Genomic DNA, 21,457 nt, shown 5'->3' on the forward strand with positions numbered 1-21,457 from the left:
CAGTGAGCTGAGGTCACACCGCTGCTCTCCAGCATGGGCAACAGAGCGAAACTCCGTCTAAAAAAAAGGATAGACGGCCCCATTTTTGTTGAGTACATGACTTCCCAGATGATTGTATTTCCAAACCCCTACCTCCTCTGCAGCTAGCTGTAGGTACATCGCTAACTTCTGACCAATGAAATGTGAACAGAAGTAATATATACAACTTCTAAGCTGGCACTTAAAGGAAAGGAGTATGGCCTTTGCTTCTTCTTTCTCCTCTTCCCACTGGCTGGGATGCAAATGTGATGGTAGGTGCTGGAGCAGCCATCATAGACTGTGAGTTCAGAGTTGTGGGTTGAGGATGATGGAGCAAAAGACAGAAGCAGCCTGCACCTCTGACACCCCCAAGCCTCCCTGAAAGCCTCAGACTACTTATACTCAAACCCTTACTTGAGAGATAAATAAATTTCTATCCTGTTCAAACCATTGTATTTTAGAATGCCTCTGTTACTTTAGCCTAACCTGTATTTTAACAAGTATTGACACCATTAGAAAGGAAAGTCAAAAAAGAAAAAACTTGCTACATTAGAACGGAAAGTTAAAAAAAAAAAAAAACTTGCTACATTAGGAAGGACAGTTTTTTAAAAACTCCATTCATTTGAAACAAAAACAAGTAGAACAGAATAAATTATTGAGATATTAATTTGTTCTCATATTTTCCTTCTCTTAGTTCAACTACTGCTTTCAGAATAAGTTCATCTTGTTGTTGACTCACAAAAGATAGGTTGGTCCTGGTTTCTAGTGCTGTCGTAGGACACAATGACACTAACAGTAAATGACAAGTCCAGCCTACTTTCTCTTTTTTCATGACCTATGAGACAAGAATAGTTTTTATGGGAGGCTGAGGCAGGAGAATGGCGTAAACCCGGGAGGCGGAGCTTGCAGTGAGCTGAGATCCGGCCACTGCACTTCAGTCCGGGAGACAGAACGAGACTCTGCCTCAAAAAAAAAAAAAAAAAAAAGAATAGTTTTTATATTTTGTAATGGTAGGGAAAAAACAAAAGAATATTTCATGGCATATGAAAATTATATAAAATTCAATTGCAGTGTCCATAAAGTTTTATTGGAACACAACTACATTCATTCATTTAAATATTATTCACAGCTGCTTTCACGCAGTTGAGTAACTATAACAGAGACTGTATGGCCCAGAAAGCCTAAAATGTTTACCATATGACCTTTTACAGAAGAAGTTTGCCAATCCAGCCCTGGAGTGTCTTTCCTGCTGTTTTTAATGAAAGGTAGATATATATTGTCAGAATTGGTTCCCTTCACTTTGAAGTTTTAAGCTATAAGATTACATTCATGCATTTAAGGATTTTTTTCAAATAGCTTGATTGTAATCATCAAGAATATTTGATTAGCTGATAATGAACTTGCAACAGTGGCTGAATTGCATTGCTAGTTGTTTTGTTTTTTTGTTTGTTTTTCAGACAGAGTCTCACTCTGTTGCCCAGGCTGGAGTACAGTGACATGATCTCAGCTCACTGCAATCTCCCACTCACAGGTTCTAGCGATTGTCATGCCTCAGCCTCCCAAGTAGCTAGGATGACAGGCGGGTGCCACCACACTCAGTTAATTGTAATTTTTAGTAGAGATGGAGTTTCGCTATGTTGGCCAGGCTGGTCTGGAACTCCTGTCCTCAAGTGATCCGCCTGCTTTGGCCTCCCAAAGTGTTGGGATTACAGGTATGAGCCATCGCACCCAGCCACATTGTTAGTATTTCTGAGTCATAATATTTCCTGGAATTTTAATGATAGAGTCTTCAGTCCCACATTCAGCTTCACTTCATATAGTATTGGTTGACAGCAAGCCCTGTTGCTATATGTTGCCTTTATAATGTTTCTTGTGCCTCTCTCTTCAACTATATTCCTACAGTGATGATAGTCATTCAGCTCCTTAGTAATTCTAGACCAAGCTTTTGCAATAATGTCTGAACTGGTTTTCTTGCATCTAATCTCTTCTCCTCCCTTCCATCCCTTGTCACCAAAGACATCTTCCCTTTAAAAAAGTACATAACTAATTCCAATATTTAATTACATAGCTACATCTCCCATCTCAAAAATATCAGCCCATCAATTGCTTACAGAATAAAATCCAAACTCCTTAGGCTAGTATTCATGATTCTTCATGGCTTGTTCTTACTCTATACTCTATCCAAACAGAACCATTTTCTCTTCCCTGTATACCTCTATAGGACAGACTTTGTTCTCTGGTCCATCATATATACCTCTGTTTATGCCATGATCTCTTGTCTTCAAACCTAACCCTTCCTCTTCATCCCTGAATATTCAAATACTATGTATTTTTAAGACCTAATTCCAATATGAACTCTTTCATGATGGTTTCTCTGACTCCTGTATCCCCAGCCCAATGAGTATTGTGGACACCTATGGCTTTTTTCTTGCCTGACGTTATTCATTCACCATTCTTTCAGAATGATTTGGATACTTCTAGGATGCATTGGTTTTGCTTTGAGAATACAATCAATCTTGGGGATGCATGCAGTCTTGATGGAATTATAACTCAAAATGTCCCAGTCTTTCTGGTGAGGGGATGGAAATATGAGATTCACTAGGCCAATCAGAATTGCACTTGTGCACGTGCTAGTAATGTCTCTCTCAGGTTGCAATTTGACTCTTGACTCATTTTGTGAGCATAGAAAATGGCTGGAGCTCACTGATGCCCTGAAGAGGCCAACAATGACTCCTACTAATGGATCCCTGTAGCTGACCTACTCTAGTTCTTGCAAGTGTTGGGTTCTTTGACCTACAGTTTAATTTCATGAAGAACTCCATATCCATCCAATGAAGTTCTTTGTTAAATTAGCCACTACCAGTTTCTATTGTTTGCAGTCAAAGACACTGACTGATAGAAGGGATGATCATTCCTTTTCCCAAACCCTCATAATACTTTACCTAAACATTTCTTAGGGCCCCTAACATTTCCAGCCTTGTATAATAGTTGTTCATGTCATTATTTTCTTTGTCTTACACAATTCTTTTCAGAATTCAATCCAGAAAAGCAATCAGAGTGGAAGGAGAAAAGTATAAGGGAATTATCATTACTCTTTATTAGAATAAGTGTTTTCTTTTTATTTAGATTGTGTGTTTAAAATCCATGAGAGAATAAAGTTTTCTAAAAATGCCTTTATTTTTATTTATTTATTTATTTATTTTGAGCAAGACTCCGCTACCCAGGCTGGAGTGCAGTGGCATGAATTCAACTCACTGCAACCTCCACCTCCCAGGTTCAAGTGATTCTCCTGCCTCAACCTCCCGAGTAGGTGGGACTACAGGCACACACCTCCATGCCTGGCTAATTTTTGTATTTTTAGTAGAGACGGGGTTTCACCATCTTGGCCAGGCTGGTCTTGATCTCCTGACCTCCCGATCCACCCTGCTCGGCTTCCCAAAGTGCTGGGATTACAGGTGTGAGCCACTGCGCCCGGCCTTATTCATATTTTAAGACTAATAGAAACATCAGTTTTCCTTATTAGAGCACACTTATTTGAAGGAGAGATGGCACTGAGATTACAGTGGAGTGAAATTCTCCCTCCCCTTCCAAGGCTTCTTTTGGTATGGCCAGTCAACTTAAAAGACTGTGAGCCGTTTGTTACCGGGTGGTCACAGTACTTGCATGGACCTAATAAAGTGTTTGAATCAAACAATCACAGGTCACTGTACCATCTTGTATTATTTTTTTGCCACCTTTCCAATGAGATTTCAAGGTGTATATTTTTCCCATTTGGAAATTATTTGACTTACAAATCTATTTTAACAATTATCATTAAACACCCACCACTATAACGGGCTCTCTTCTAAGTGCTGGGAACACAGTCAAGATCAGGCAAGATTACTGTCACACAGAGCTTGTATTCTAGTGGGATGTATGTCTACTTAAGAGATGAAAATCACTATATAATAATTCGTCTCCTTATTTATTATGAGTATAGGACCAAAACTATTCATCTTTCTCCTATGTTACTTTGTGTTTCTGCCTCTTCTTTACTTCTGTTTCCAGCTATAATTCAGTTTAATTCTCTTGTTACTTTTTCTCTTGTTACTTTTATTGCTTTTTTCACTTTTCCCACTATTTCTTTGTGTCTTCTGATATTTGAAATATTCTTAAAAAATAACAACTCTTTATTGTTTAATCTTTTGTACAAAGTTCCTAAAACTAAGAAATATTAGTCACACACAGCTAGTATCTATGAGTCATAGACTCTTAATGACATAAAATTAAAAGGAAGAGCTTCTTACCAGGTGCAGTGGCTCACATCTGTAATCCCAGCACTTTGAGAGGCTGAGGCAGGCGGATCACCTGAGGTCGGGAGTTTGAGATCAGCCTGACCAACATGGAGAATCCCCGTCTTTACTAAAAATACAAAATTAGCCGGGTGTGGTGGCACACCTGTCATTATAGCTACTCAGGAGACTGAGGCAGGAGAATCGCTTGAACCTGGGAGGTGAAGGTTGCAGTGAGCTGAGATCGTGCCATTGCACTCCAGCCTGGGCAACAAGATGTCTCAAAAAAGAAAAAAAAAAAAAAGAAAAGAAAGAAAAGAAAAAAAAGAACTTCCAACTAACTAGTGTTTTTTTGTTTCCCAACCAAGAAAAACGTACAGATGTTATTTATATCCCATTTAAAACAAATTATTTTTCCAGTTTTATTGAGGTATAACCGACAAATAAAAATTGTATATATGCATGGTGTACAACCTGATGATTTGACATCCATATTCACTGTAAAATGATTGCCACAATCAAATTAGTTGACACATCCATCACCATACATAGTTACCATCGTGCGGTGGTGTGTGGGGTGAGGACACTTAAGATCTACTCTCTTAGAACATTTCAATACACCATTAATTATAGTCATCACACTGTAAATCAGATACTTGGAACTTATTCATCTTATAACTCAAAGTCCATACCTTTGACCAACATCTCCCCATTTTTTCCACTTACCTGCCCTGGCAAAATTTTAAAAATAAATTTTATTTCCAAGTACCATGTTTAATGATAGCACTCAATAAGTCATCAAATCTAAAGAGAGAAGAACTACTTCCCCAAAGAGGGGCAAGTAGTAAGGAAATTTCACTAACAATCAAAGAAATATAAATTAAAACAATTAGTATCATTTTTGCACATTTTAGGCATTGAAATGTGTTTCCAATGCCATTCAGACTGATGAGGTTGCAGCCTCACTGAACTTTGCACTCATTTCTGCCAATACTGTAAATACCTCATAAAAATCATGAAAATATTTACTTCTTTTGATCCGATATTTTCACTTCTAGGATTTATTGTAAGCAACTACTTCAACCAACATAAATACATATGTGCACAAAAATAATCCCTTTACAGTTATGTTTAATCATATGTATAAACCAAAAATATGTCAACATTTAGAATAAGACTTAATAAATTTAATTGTAGCATTGCAATTATTAAGCCTATTCAGAAGCATAGAAAAATATTTATTAGTTAATGACAAGTTATTTCATGTTGCCAGATTATTGTATCTTTAATTCTTTTTTATAACAAATTGGGATATAAGTAACTACCGAAACAAGTAATAAACTATGAAGTCACAGTAGCAAAACAGGAAATAGCATGACTATCCTATTGTGTCATCATGGAAACATACATGATTTTGGAAAGCAATATATACATACTCAATTCAGCAAATGTTAATGGAATACTACATATCACACAGTCTGCCAGGCTGGGAGGGTGCTAGACTGTGGCAGAGGCTATTGGCTACTCACCAAAATCTATGTACCCTTTTTCTTAGGCACAGAGCTAGAATACATTTGCAGTTAGGTAGCCATGTGACTAAGTTCCAGCCACATGGAATGGGAACAGGACGTGTGCCACTCCCTCCCTGGCCCATAATGCCCTCCCATTCTCCTCTGTACTCTTTCTCCCTTCCAGCTGGCTATGATGGAGATAACTACAGTGACTATAGAATTTGAAGATGGCAAAGTCTCTATCAGCCTGGTACCCTAAAGAAGTGCGTGAAGGAGAGCTACTGGAGATTCTGTTCATATTCCCAAGACTCTGACATGAGCAAGAACTAAACTTCCATTGTCCTGACCCATTACTTGTTTGGGTGTATTTACTACTGCAACCTTGCCTACCCTATCAGACATGGAATTACAGATTATTTATTTTAAATGTTTTTATTTAAAATTATTGGCTGAGCACGGTGGCTCATGCCTGTAATTCCAGTACTCTGGGAGGCTGAGGCGGGTGGATCACGAGGTCAGGAGTTCAAGACCAGCCTGGCCAAGATGGTGAAACCCCGTCTCTACTAAAAATACAAAAATTAGCTGGGCACAGCGGCAGGTGCCTGTAATCCCAGCTACTTGAAAGGCTGAGGCAGAGAATTGCTTGAACCTGGGAGGCAGAGGTTGCAGTGAGCCGAGATCGCGCTACTGCATGTCCAGCCTGGGTGACAGAGCAAGACTCCATCTCAAAAATAAATAAAATAATTAATTAAATTAAATAATTATATCCCATCAATTAAATTTAGAAATCCTAAATCACCATGTCATTAAGCCATCTTTTCTTTTCTTATTTGCTAAAATGCCTACAGCTTGCTCAATACAGTGAAAAAGTAGACCATCTTTGTTTCTTACCGAAAGAGGTGATGGGAAGTTACAAAAACCTAATTAATTTTCTTGTTTGTCAATTTAAAATTTGTTAGGGTTCAGAAGACATTTGAAAAATGTTTAAATAATTCCAAATTATACTCCTCAACTGAGATTTCATGTCTCATATTTCAGACCAAAGTAGATTTTTTTTTTCATTTCTTCATGAACTTTCTAAAAGGAAAAAAAAATTCCACCTATTGGAATGCTATAGTGGTCTCAATGTAGCATTGAAGTACATTGTAGTTTGAAGTACAGTGGTCTTCAAACATGTACTATTGTGGTTTTTTGTTTTTTTTTTATTTTTTGAGATGGAGTCTCGCTCTGTCGCCCGGGCTGGAGTGCAGTGGCCGGAGCTCAGCTCACTGCAAGCTCCGCCTCCCGGGTTTACCCCATTCTCCTGCCCCAGCCTCCCGAGTAGCTGGGATTATAGGCGCCGCCACCTCGCCCGGCTAGTTTTTTGTATTTTTTAGTAGAGACGGGGTTTCACCGTGTTATTCAGGATGGTCTCAATCTCCTGACCTCGTGATCCGCCCGTCTCGGCCTCCCAAAGTGCTGGGATTACAGGCTTGAGCCACCTCGCCCGGCTATTGTGTTATTTTTATGTAGCATCCATAATAATTATTACTGGGGACAAAAACTAAATGTATCAGTTTAATTTCATAATCTCTACTAAAAACTTGCTTAGAATATGACATATACATTAGAAACTGAATGCTGGCAAACACATCTGCACATTAAAATCTAAGTATATTTAGCAGAGGGAAAATCTTTAAAACAAGAAAAAAATTCATAAATTAGAACAAATACTCAGAACTGAAGGCATCATATGCCTAATTGTATTTCTAACACACAGGTTTAAAACATTTTTTCATCCATGTGTTTCAGAGTCCTTTCACCTTTTTTACATTTCAGTCTGTCTTAGAGTGTATAGGTTAAGGTTTTCATCATAAACAATCTTTTGTTCAAGTGAAAAGAATTCATCCTATCTCAGGCACAAGATTCTGAAAACCCCCTCATCACAAACTCCCTCTTCAGGTCAGCAGGGTGCCATCGGCACTAACAATCTTTTTCTGTTTCTTTCTAAATACAAACACAGAGCACCTCTCCCACAGTTGGATTGCAGTAGGTATTCCCAGATCTTAGAGACACCTGAAAACCTTGGATCTCCTCAAAGAGGTAGGAATTGTTAAACTGAAATTCAACTCAATGAGAAATTAGGTTGTGCAAATGTAATTCACCATAAAAGGAGGGCTGTCCACTTTAAAGTTAAAATTACCACATATTTATCATCATCTGACGATATTAACCTTGTCTGACTTTTAGCTTCTATAAGCCATAAAATAAGTTTGAACTTAGTTCTCTCTTTGTGTCTGATGGCAAATAAAAATTGTAATGTTTAAAAGCCAGTAAACAGGAATTTACCCTCAGGTATCGTAATTAACAAGGCAGTAAGGTTAAAGCTACCTATTAAGGAAGAAGAAAAAGTGCCTCACTCTTTGTTGGGTAAATGGGGCATGTGGGGAGGGTGTACACCCCCAATACTCTCTTCTCTAAAATGAATGTCACTCGGATTACAAACTAAAATAATAACCTATTCCACACAGGTAGATAATTGTTCTCACGGTTGTACTTCTCATTTGGTGTTTATGGGAAGCACTTCAGAATTACTTAATATGATTTTAATGGCAGTGGGAAAAGAAGTTGAATGCTTAAAGAAAGGAACAAAGGTGAAAGGAGCCCAGGATCCACCTCCACTGCAGCAAGTGGCACTGAGGCCAGCTGCAGGTGCGCATACCCCGGGCTGGAGGCTGGAGACAGAAGCCCTGCGTCTGAAATGTGGTGTTCTCATGGGTTGCCTCTCAAAGCTGATGCAGGGCCTGAGTTGTTTTTTAACTCACCCTTATATTTAAGCTATTTGAACAACTGCAAATCTGAGACTCACAAGAAATTAAAGGGAGGAAAAATTAAGAAGCACTTACAAGTAGTCGGCTCACGCCTGTAATCCTAACACGTTGGGAGGCCGAGGCAGGCAGATCACCTGAGGTCAGGAATTCGAGACCAGCCTGGCCAACATGGTAAAACCCCGTCTCTACTATAAAACACCAAATTAGCTGGGTGTGGTGGTGGGCGCCTGTAATCCCAGCTACTTGGGAGGCTAAGGCAGGAGAATCACTTGAACCCAGGAGGCCGAGGTTGCGGTGAGCCAAGATTGTGCCATTGTACTCCAGCCTGGGCAAAAAGAGCGAAACTCCATCTCAGAAAAACAAACAAACAAACAAAAAAAAACAAAGAAAACAAACCAAAAAAACCAAGTAGTCATTAAAAGGCTGACTACTTAATGTACCTTAACAGTAACTGTACCTGCCAAGGGTATGGAGGGATCACCACCCCAAGCAACCTGACTGTAAAAGGATAAATGCATTCAAGTATGCGTTCATTTATTAATTTATCCCAGCATTTATTCAACAGATATAGGATGATGCTGTAGCTCTGAGCTGGGCTCTGTGCTAGGAGATGGGATTATTTTAAGAACAAGGTAGACCAAGTTCCTGCTTTCAGAGTGGGTCTGCGTGATGATTAGCTGGAGTGCAATGGCATGATCTCTGCTCACTGCAACCTCTGCCTCCTGGGTTCAAGCAATTCTCCTGCCTCAGCCTCCCGAGTAGCTGGGATTACAGGCGGCGGCCACCACACCTGGCTAAATTTTTATTTTATTTTATTTTTAGTAGAGATGGGGTTTCACTACATTGGCCAGGCTGGTCTCGAATCCCTGACCTGGTGATCTGCCCGCCTCGGCCTCCCAAAGTGCTGGGATTATAGGCATGAACCACCGTGCCTAGCCTGATGATTAGATTTTGGAAATCAATGTAAATGGCCATCTTATGCACTGTTTCAAAACATCATAGAAATTTATAGTAACTTCATTTTAATTACTTATCTCTTTCATTTGGTCAACAAATATTTAGTGACCACCTGTTGTGGATTCATCAGAACCTGCTTTGGAAGAGCACACTTCACTTACATCCTGTCTAAACTAGATGAGGTTCAGGCTGAGTCAAACTCTCAATTATTGCCTTCTGAAACTGGATCACTCCCAAGGAACTGTATCTTTTTTTTCTTTTTTTTTTGAGATGGAGTTTCACTCTTGTCGCCCAGGCTGGAGTTCAGTGGTGTGATCTCAGCTCACTGCAACCTCCACCTCCCAGATTCAAGCAATTCTCCTGCCTCAGCCTCCCAAGTAGCTGGGACTACAGGCACACACCATGCCTAGCTAATTTTTGTATTTTTAATAGAGATGGGGTTTTGCCATGGTGGCCAGGCTGGTCTCAAACTCATGCCTGCATCTGCTTATTCTGTGCTTCAGCCAGTCGGATACAGCCTGTCAGCTATACTATATTTATTTCTATTTCATGTCTTTGTTCCACTGTTCCCTGTCCTCCATATTCCTCTCTGCTAATCTAATTCTTACTCATTCTTTTTTTTTTTTTTTTTTTTTTTTTTTTTGAGACGGAGTCTCGCTCTGTCACCCGGGCTGGAGTGCAGTGGCCGGATCTCAGCTCACTGCAAGCTCCGCCTCCCGGGTTTATGCCATTCTCCTGCCTCAGCCTCCCGAGTAGCTGGGACTACAGGCACCCGCCACCTCGCCTGGCTAGTTTTTTTTTTGTATTTTTTAGTAGAGACAGGGTTTCACTGTGTTAGCCAGGATGGTCTCGATCTCCTAACTTCCTGATCCGCCCGTCTCGGCCTCCCAAAGTGCTGGGATTACAGGCTTGAGCCACCGCGCCCGGCCAAATTCTTACTCATTCTTAAAGGCCCAACCCAAAAAAGTATTCCTTTCTTCCTAGGGATCTTCCCTAAGTTATATGACATCCCTCACCTGAACCTGTTGTCTATACTTCTCGCTGTCATCTTGTGACATCGTTTGTATCGCAGCTTTATTTTGTGGCTATGTTTCTTTCCATGTATGTCCCAAGGCAGCATGCTGCAAATGCCATTTGCCCCTCTAGAACCATCCTCTACCTTTCTCTACCCTTCTCTGTAGAGTAGGACATAGATCTTTGTGAAGTATGTCAGCGAGTTCCCCTGTGTTCTGGCTCTTGGTTGAGTTTAACCAATGCAAGCCACCAGCAGGAATCAGTGCGTGGGAGGAGAGGGTGTGTAGCATTTGCTGCCCAGTGCCCACCATGCTGGGATGCACTGGGTCAGCATTCATCTCCTGAAGGCCACTGCATCCATCAGGTGGCCCTCTCCTCCAGCTACAGCCACAACCACAGCTTCGGCTAGCCTTGGGTTCCAGTTCCCAGCCCTTTCCTTGACCTCTTCAGGCTTATGGGTGGTAATGGCTCCCAAGTGTTGCTAGTCTCATGTGCTTCACCACCCCTTGTGGTTTCCTGTGTCCCTGCCAACACATTTGTAAATACTCCCTTCATTGAAGTCTCCTCAACTGCCATGCTTGAGGACACCATCAATTACCATCCTTAAGTGCCAGGACCCTGATTGCTAGGGCAGCAACTGTGGATTTTGCTTCTATGTGTTCCCACGAGTTAGGCTTCCATATAGTCCCCACAACATCTAGCTCACTGTGGGGCTTAATAAGCATTTGTTGAAGGAAGGAATAAAACCATGGACGGACTACCATACCTGAATTAACACTAGATACTTCACAGAAGAAAAAGAATCTCTATGAACTATGGTTCCTCAACTAATGAGAAGATTCACCTTCACCTAGCACCTATACGTAACCAAACATAGTGCTATTTCATTTTTTGTCATCGTGTTTCTTCTTGAATCTGTATTTATGACATTAATTAACCTATATTAAAATAGTTCATATATTTAGTCCCACTTATTCTGGGGAAAAAACTAGTTGGACTCCGATAAACTGGGTTAGTTGAAATGAAACTTAGGTTTTTCTCCTTCTTTGCTTTTCACTTTTTTTAATGGAGTTTCTTTACTGATGACCCAGTCATACCAGACTTTGCCCTCCTATTTTCAGTCCTTTTTCTGGACATGTTTTTGCATTTCTCAATCTAATGGATACAAAATTAAATAGATCTGATGAATACATAAGCTTTCAATCGCTTGAGAAAGTCCCAGCTTTTTCACCTGCTTATCTCCACCCTTTTCTACTGAATATCCTAGGTGCCACCTGACACATGCCTATCACACATGGGTGAGAAAAGAAGTACGTTAGTTCTGTGCAGTGGAGATGAAAAGATAGGTGTACATAGATAACCTGGAGAACAGGTTAAATGACTCCCTGAGCAGCGATCTTTTGAGAGGCTGTCCCTTCTCGAAAGTAAACTCAGATACCTGCAGCCTGGTCTTCCTCCCTCAGTGGTCTTTCTTAAGCAACCCTCAAGCTCTTCTGCCTTGTCTTTCAGAGTCAGAGGACAGCCTGTTACCACAAAATACATGCTCCTTGAACCATACTGGTTTGAGCAGTACCACTATCTGATTAGTATCCTTTTAGCATCACTATGATTGTTCACCAAGAATAATATTACAACTAATTGCATTTATATATATATTATATATATTATATATTATATATAATAAAATTATATATATAATATTGCAACTACTATTGCATTTATAGCCAATATTCCATGAAGAAATAACTGTTTGGTAGTTTGCTAGGTCAATGAACAGCAACAGTAGGCTGATTGTGGTGGGAATACCAGGGTCCTGCTATTCAAAATCCTAACAGTGGTGTAGGTGGATTGAGAGTTATAACCATTAATCTTGAGGGATTAAAAAAGACAAAATTATTTCAGCCAAATGTTTCATCATTTCAGTCACCATGGAATTAAACCTATGAGAGATTTTGCATCAGTTTCCATACCTAAAAATTCAGAGAGAAAGAAAAAAAACTATAACAAACTAGCTTCAAATTTTTATTTTATAAGAGAAATGATTCATGATTAGTGGCAAAGAACTACATACTGACTCTTCTGAAAATGTATTCAACATTATTTCCACTTTCTCCCAGGATGAAATTGTGGGGTAAAGCCAGTGGGTTTTCAAAAGATAAATTTAGCAATCACTATAAAATGTAGAGGGGTTTAATCCTCTCTACAGCAATTCCCTCTTACCTATAGTTTCACTTTCTATGATTTCAGTTATCTGAGATCAACCAGGGTTCAAAAACATTAAATGGAAAATTCCAGAGAAAAAGAGAAATCACATTCACAAAACTTTGATTACAGTATATTGGCTTTTGTGTGTTTTTGTTTTGTTTTGTTTTGAGACAGCGTCTCCCTCTGTCACGGAGGCTGGAGTGCAGTGGCATGATCTCGGCTCACTGCAACCTCCGCCTCCTGGGTTTAAGCAATTCTCCTGTCTCAGCCTCCCAAGTAGTTAGGACTACAGGCGTCTGCCACCATGCCCGGCTAATTTTTGTATTTTTAGTAGAGACGGGGTTTCACTATGTTGGTCAGGCTGGTCTCGAACTCCTGACCTCAGGTGATCCACCCACCTTGGCCTCCCAAAGTGCTGGGATTACAGGCGTAGGCCACCGTGCCTGGCCAATTACAGTATATTGTTAATAACTGCTCTATAATATTAGCTGTTATAGTTAATGTCTTACCGTGACTAATTTATAAATTAAATTTTGTCATAGGTATGTATGTATAGGAGAAAACATAGTATATATAGAGTTCAGCATTATCCAAAGTATCAGACATCCACTGGAGATCATGGAACACAACCACTGTGAATTAAGGGAGATACTGTAGTTTCTGATCTTTATTGCATTTTGAGTGTATTTAGAGGTCTGCTCCTTGAACCATGCTCATTTGAGCAGCACCACCCACTGCCCACCCTCTAGAGATAATAAGTAAATAATCAAATATCCAAAATAAGCTTTCCTCTTAGAAATAAGGAGATGAAGAGTGGTAAGCAGCAATGAGCAGTGGCATGGGTGGTACAGTTTGAACTTTAACATTTTGGCTTTCTTCACGAATAGAGATACTGATTCTTTTTCCTCCAAGATGCTCTTCTTTACACTTACACTACTATGCTATATAACTACTATAACTACTATAACTTCTATGATCATACTTTAGGATTAAAAAAAAATCTGAAACCATTTATTTCTTCATGACAAGTGAAATGGTAAAAAAAAAAAAAAAAAAAGGAAAATAGATAAAGAAACATTTTACAGTACAAGCAACCACAAACAGCTCAGGTGAACATCAGAAATGGGGAAGTATCCAGACAATTTTGCAGCATTGAAGAAAGTCTTTGAGGTAAGTAATTGAATTAGAGACAGCTAGCATAGCTTTATGAAAGCGATACTTGTGTACCTTACTAGTTGGAATGCTTTAGAGGGCATTACTGCCATAGAAAGAAAATGGAACTCAATGGATGTCATATAATTGTTAAAAAGCCATTGAATGTTATTAACAATGAAAATTATTGGCTAAGACTGCATCTATTGTGTAAGGTAAAATGGCTTGTTGGATTAAAAAACTGTTCAAAACCTGCAAAAAGTGAGTGAATGTTAATGGTAATTTTTTTTTTTAAACTGAAGAGAGGTTATCAGCAAGGGTGAAATAATAGCTTTGAAAGCAAATGACTAAAATTGGAAGAATACACATGATCCAACCTCATTACATTGGACTATTGTGGTATCTTCTCTGACACTAGGTACTAAATTTCCAGGTACTTTTAATTGTATGATGTTTACAGTCTTAAAATAAACCCCCTTTCTGAAGAAGGGATGGAAAGAAAGGGCCATGTTTAACAGAATACAATTCAGTGTGTTGACTGTAATTATTGGAGCACAAATTCTTGACTTTTTCAACTTAGCTACTTAAAAATTACAAACATACCTTTTCTTCTATCTGTAGAGACAACATAGCCAAAAATCAATGCTATCTTACCTATATTATTTACCTATGTATATACAAACTTGGCTTACAGTAAATTATTAACATGCTCTATATCTACAAACAGGTAGGCAAATTTGACACTGCTAAAAGATCTGACTCATCATGGTCTATCAAAAAGACTCTGTCTATAGTATTAATTCCTCTTAGGAAGTTTAGACAAGTCAGAATGACCCAAGCTTTTTATTGTATCCAATTCAGTCATAAAAGGTGCGTAGAATCTCCAAATCTTGGGCCAGGTACAGTGGCGCACGCCTGTAATTCCAGCACTTTGGGAAGCCAAGGCGGGCGGATCACCCGAGGTCAGGAGTTTGAAACCAGCCTGGACAACATGGTGAAACCCTGTCTCTACTAAAAATACAAAAATCAGTTGGGTGTGGTGGTGGGCACCTATAATCCCACCTACTTGGGAGGCTGAGACAGGAGAATCACTTGAACCCGGGAGGCGGAGGTTGCAGTGAGCCAAGATTCCACCACTGCACTCCAGCCTGGGCGACAGAGTGAGATGCCATCTCAAAAAACAAAAACAAAAACAAAAAAACTCCAAACCTATTTCTTTAATCTTGAGTGTAGTATTTTTAGGATACATAAATCTGTTGTGGCAAAGAGTTTGTTTTGTTTTGATGGCTTATGATGGAAGTCATATTTTCTGCAATCTGTTCTAAGCAACTTTTTTTTTTTTTTTTTTTGAGACGAGTCTCGCTCTGTCACCTTGGGCTGGAGTGCAGTGGTGTGATCTCTGCTCACTGCAAGCTCTGCCTCCTGGGTTTATGCCATTCTCCTGCCTCAGCCTCCCCAGTAGCTGGGCATACAGGTGCCTGCCACAACGCCAAGCTAATTTTTTATACTTTTAGTAGAGATGGGGTTTCACCGTGTTAGCCAGGATGGTCTCGATCTCCTGACTTCATGATCCGCCCTCCTTGGCCTCCCAAAGTGCTAGGATTACAGGCATGAGCCACCGCACCTGGCCTCTAAGCAACTTTTTTTTTTTTTTTTTTTGAGACGGAGTCTCGCTCTGTCTCCGGGTCTGGAGTGCAGTGGCCGGATCTCAGCTCACTGCATGCTCCGCCTCCCGGGTTTACGCCATTCTCCTGCCTCAGCCTCCTGAGTAGCTGGGACTACAGGCGTCCGCCACCTCGCCCGGCTAGCTTTTTGTATTTTTTTTAGTAGAGACGGGGTTCTAAGCAACTTTTAAAGAAAAAATAAAACAAAACATAATCAGGGCAGATTCTACAACAAGCAATTGAGTGAAAGTACTATAAGTTACAATCTAATTGTAAATCTGATTGTAAATCAGAAAGTTCTATGTTATAATCTGATTGTAAATCTATGTCATAGTTTAAATTAGATTTTAAAAACTAAAAAACCTTATGAGACACTATTGAATCCTCAAAATTATGGAGAATTGATATTCATATTGATATGTATATATGCATATGCTATTGTCTGTTAATAATGACAGCTGTTACAATAACAAGGAATTGCATAAAATTCATTTGAACACAATGAGTCTGATTCAGCAACTTGGATCTGTTAAGAATATCTTCAGTAAAGCACTTTATTGTACGTAAACACTACTTTACATTTTGTAGTAAGTATTATATACTCTACTATATATTTTGCTCATTGACCAGTTACATTAGAGAATGGATTTCAGTGACAAAGCTATTAAAATATGGAGAGTATCTTATGTTAAAAGAGCTTAGTGTATCCAGATTGTAGTGGTGGTTACCTGAATCTCTACGTACATTAAAATATTCACAGAATAGGTTCAACATTCGCAAATCAATAAACGTAATCCAGCATATAAACAGAACCAAAGACAAGAACCACATGATTATCTCAATAGATGCAGAAAAGGCTTCTGACAAAATTCAACAGCCCTTTATGCTAAAAACGCTCAATAAATTCGGTATTGATGGAACGTACCTCAAAATAATAAGAGCTATTTATGACAAACCCACAGCTAATATCATACTGAATGGGCAAAAACTGGAAAAATTCCCTTTGAAAACTGGCACAAGACAGGGATGCCCTCTCTCACCACTCCTATTCAACATAGTGTTGGAAGTTCTGGCTAGGGCAATCAGGCAAGAGAAAGAAATCAAGGGTATCCAGTTAGGAAAAGAAGAAGTCAAATTGTCCTGTTTGCAGATGACATGATTGTATATTTAGAAAACCCCATCGTCTCAGCCCAAAATCTCCTGAAGCTGATAAGCAACTTCAGCAAAGTCTCAGGATACAAAATTAATGTGCAAAAATCACAAGCATTCTTATACACCAGTAACAGACAAGCAGAGAGCCAAATCAGGAATCAACTTCCATTCACAATTGCTTCAAAGAGAACAAAATACCTAGGAATCCAGCTTACAAGGGATGTCAAGGACCTCTTCAAGGAGAACTACAAACCACTGCTCAGTGAAATCAAAGAGGACACAAACAAATGGAAGAACATACCATGCTCATGGATAGGAAGAATCAATATCGTGAAAATGGCCATACTGCCCAAGGTGATTTATAGATTCAATGCCATCCCCATCAAGCTACCAATGACTTTCTTCACAGAATTGGAAAAAACTGCTTTAAAGTTCATATGGAACCAAAAAAGAGCCCGCATTGCCAAGACAATCCTAAGTCAAAAGGACAAAGCTGGAGGCGTCACGCTACCTGACTTCAAACTATACTACAAGGCTACAGTAACCAAAACAGCATGGTACTGGTACCACAACAGAGATATAGACCAATGAAACAGAACAGAGTCCTCAGAAATAATACCACACATCTACAGCCATCTGATCTTTGACAACCTGAGACAAACAAGAAATGGGGAAAGGATTCCCTATTTAATAAATGGTGCTGGGAAAATTGGCTAGCCATAAGTAGAAAGCTGAAACTGGATCCTTTCCTTACCCCTTATACGAAAATTAATTCAAGATGGATCAGAGACTTAAATGTTAGACCTAATACCATAAAAACCCTAGAAGAAAATCTAGGTAGTACCATTCAGGACATAGGCATGGGCAAGGACTTCATGTCTAAAACACCAAAAGCAACGGCAGCAAAAGCAAAAATTGACACATGGGATCTAATTAAACTAAAGAGCTTTTGCACAGCCAAAGAAACTACCATCAGAGTGAACAGGCAACCTACAGAATGGGAGAAAATTTTTGCAACCTACTCATCTGACAAAGGGCTAATAGCCAGAATATACAAAGAACTCAAACAAATATACAAGAAAAAAACAAACAACCCCATCAAAAAGTGGGGAAAGGATATGAACAGACATTTCTCAAAAGAAGACATCCATACAGCCAACAGACACGTGAAAAAATGCTCATCATCACTCGCCATCAGAGAAATGCAAATCAAAACCACAATGAGATACCATCTCACACCAGTTAGAATGGCAATCATTAAGAAGTCAGGAAATAACAGGTGTTGGAGAGGATGTGGAGAAATAGGAACACTTTTACACTGTTGGTGGGATTGTAAACTAGTTCAACCATTATGGAAAACAGTATGGCGATTCCTCAAGGATCTAGAACTAGATGTACCATATGACCCAGCCATCCCACTACTGGGTATATACCCAAAGGATTATAAATTACTCTACTACAAAGACACATGCACACGTATGTTTATTGCAGCACTATTCACAATAGCAAAGACTTGGAATCAACCCAAATGTCCATCTGTGACAGACTGGATTAAGAAAATGTGGCACATATACACCATGGAATACTATGCAGCCATCAAAAAGGATGAGTTTGCGTCCTTTGTAGGGACATGGATGCAGCTGGAAACCATCATTCTTAGCAAACTATCACAAGAACAGAAAACCAAACACCGCATGTTCTCACTCATAGGTGGGAACTGAACAATGAGATCACTTGGACTCGGGAAGGGGAACATCACACACTGGGGCCTATCATGGGGAGGGGGGAGGAGGGAGGGATTGCATTGGGGAGTTATACATGATATAAACGTCATGCACATGTACCCTAGAACTTAAAGTATAATAAAAAAAAATAAATTAATTAAAAAAAAATTCACAGAATAGTATACCAAAAGAAGTCCATTTTACTGTATGATGATTAAAATAATAAAATTAACTTTTTTTTTTTTTTTGCAGTGGGTGTCTTCATCACATTGCCCAGGCTGCATTGCACCACCATAACCAGTCAAAACTAATATTCAAGATGTAACAAATAGTTTAGTTTTTTTAAACGTTTGTGCTGGGCTCTGAAAGATAAAATATAACCTGTGGCATAAAATAAACATTTTTAAGTTATAAATAATGTTGACTATAAATAACAAAAAAAAATTTTAAAGTATATCCCCCCAAATATCACAAAACAATCTATCACAGATGTAATCTGGGACTCTGAGCTTTTTCAAGGGAGAATTTCAAAGCTAGTAAATCTTTACAACATAAACTTCCTACAACCTCAAAAGATGAGATGGCTTTCCTAGGGTTTACTAGTTGGGAATAAATATTTTGCTCACCAATTAATAAAAATAATTGTAAAATTGTGTTTGCTTCATAGAATAAGAACTAGAAGGAAACTTAAAGAATCATTTGATTATCTTCAGGCAGGTGTAAATAAAGGTATTTAACCAAAGCTTACAAATCTCTTCTCAGAGATCTCTAAACAAAGAGATTCCACAATGGCCACCAATGAACATATTCTTGTGTTTTAGCACTAGGATAGCTAACCTGGGGATGTGAGTCTGTGTGTTTCTGCCGAAACAGCTCCTATGTTAAGTTCTTTCATCATCTTGGATCTCTCAAGGTATGGAGAACTACTATAAAAATTCCTTTTCTAGAAAATATCCATGCTTTTCAAGACATTAATTGGATTCTCTCTTTAGCCGTTCTTCTTCAAGTTTAACAAACCTACCCTTGATGTGCTGTGCTCATAGAGATGACCATAAGACATTTCTATCAAAATAGCTCTTTCTGTTCACTTTGGGTTGTCCACATCCTTTGTGTTTTAAAGAACAGTGACCAAAGTAGGCCCTGTACTCAGCCCAAGTCCCGAGAGTAGAGTGCTGGAGTGCTTCCTGGGCCATGTTTCTCTTTCTTTCTTTTTCTTTCTTTCCCTTTCTTTCTTTCTTTCTTTCTTTCTTCTTTCTTTCTTTCTTTCTTTCTGCCTGTCTCTTTCTTTCTTTCCAGTCATTTTCTTTCTTCTCTCTTTCTTTCTCTATCTCTCTTTTTCCTTCCTTCCTTCCTTCCTTCCTTTTCTTTGTTTTTAGCATTCTTGGGAGAAGAATGTGTTGTATATACAAACCACATACAAATGGGCCTCATGTAAAACACAAAACCCCAGTAAAGAAGCACATGGTTCTTTAGTTAATTTTTTAGTTAATGATGGAAGTACATGTAAGAATATAAAAAAGGAGTATCCTCCAGCCAAGGATGTACAAGTAAGTGACTGAAATAAAAAAGAAAACTCCAGGCAGTAGCCAGAGTAGTTACCATTCCCTTTCTATCAACACTAGGGCGGATGTGTAGGCCCCTTTCTCTATAGCAGCAGAACAAAATTAAACGAGTTTTATAATTGGCAGTCACAACAACTTACAGATGACTACACAATTAAATGAGGAGCCATCTCTGATATTTGTACCATAATAGGAACAGAAATATCTAGACCTGTAGACGTAAAGTTGATGAAGACACTTGACATTAAATTTCAAACTTCAAGTAACACCCAGAGACCAAGATTTTTTTGTAATTCCTAAGTCAGTCCTGATTCAGAGAAGTGACCAGGTTGGCATAGGCCAACTTTGGATATGAACAGGACCTAAAGGAGGCCCAGCAGAGACCCATAATCAGCTAGTTGATGAGGAGGAAGACCAAACACAGAATCAGAACAAAGGATTCTGTAGTCTTAAGGACAAAAGGGTTTGTCCGCCCATTATTGTGGAAAGGATCCATGCTTCAGGTGAACTCTCATATATTTTTTACTGACTGGCATATTATTCATTCTGTGGTATATTTCATTTCTCTTCACTGAACCTTTTGCAATCTTTAAAAAAATTCCTGCTTATGTACTCATTCTTTATTTTTTTATTTTTTGTTTTTGTAATTAAAAAAATGCAGAACGGTTCACAAATTTGCATGTCATTCTCACGCAGGGGCGGTACTAATGTTCTCTCTGTTGTTCCAATTTTAGTGTATATGCTGCGGAAGTAAGCACTACATTCCCCTTCATGTGCCTGAACTTGGTGGACACAAGAGAGCTGGCTTCTAAATTCTGTTGCTCAGAGTATATAAAAACAAACAAGGCCGGGCACGGTGGCTCACGCCTGTAATTCCAGCACTTTGGGAGGCCGAGGCGGGCGGATCACGAGGTCGGGAGATCTAGACCATCCTGGCTAACACGCGAAACCCCGTCTCTACTAAAAATACAAAAAAAAATTAGCCGGACGTGGTGGCAGGCGCCTGTAGTCGCAGCTACTCGGGAGGCTGAGGCAGGAGAATCACTTGAATCCGGGAGGCGAAGCTTGCAGTGATCCAAGATCACGCCACTGCACTGCAGCCTGGGTGACAGAGCGAGACTCCTTCTCAAACAAACAAACAAACAAACAAACAAATAAACAGCTTCCCCTGTTACTGTTTGCATGTGCCACCTATTATTTACCCAAGGGTGAGACCTATTTTGTGAAGAGAAAAGAAGTTCTGCTCTAGAAACTGTTGAGTGAAGTTTTCGTTTTATATTGCAGGTGGGGGAGGAATGCAGCCAGGAGGTTTCCATGAAATTGGCATTGTCAGTTGCCGAATGCAGAACTTGTGGTAGCTTGAGCTAGTCACTGTTTTAAATTCCTGAAAAAGCCAGGTGTGGTGCCATGCACCTCT

The 21,457-nt window shown here is 39.3% G+C and overlaps 1 protein-coding gene and 1 non-coding gene across 2 annotated transcripts in view; both read right to left on the reverse strand.

Moving 5' to 3' along the window:
- Nucleotides 1-21,457, reverse strand: part of LOC117071020 — a 121,403-nt gene that overhangs the window by 85,390 nt on the left and 14,556 nt on the right. The window lies entirely within an intron of this gene.
- LOC117071664 lies at nt 20,692-20,798 on the reverse strand. The gene has a single exon (XR_004432429.1). It is a non-coding gene; the product is annotated as a U6 spliceosomal RNA (small nuclear RNA).

Source organism: Trachypithecus francoisi, unplaced genomic scaffold, assembly GCF_009764315.1.
Source record: "Trachypithecus francoisi isolate TF-2019V2 unplaced genomic scaffold, Tfra_2.0 Lachesis_group3, whole genome shotgun sequence".
NCBI lineage: Eukaryota > Metazoa > Chordata > Mammalia > Primates > Cercopithecidae > Trachypithecus > Trachypithecus francoisi.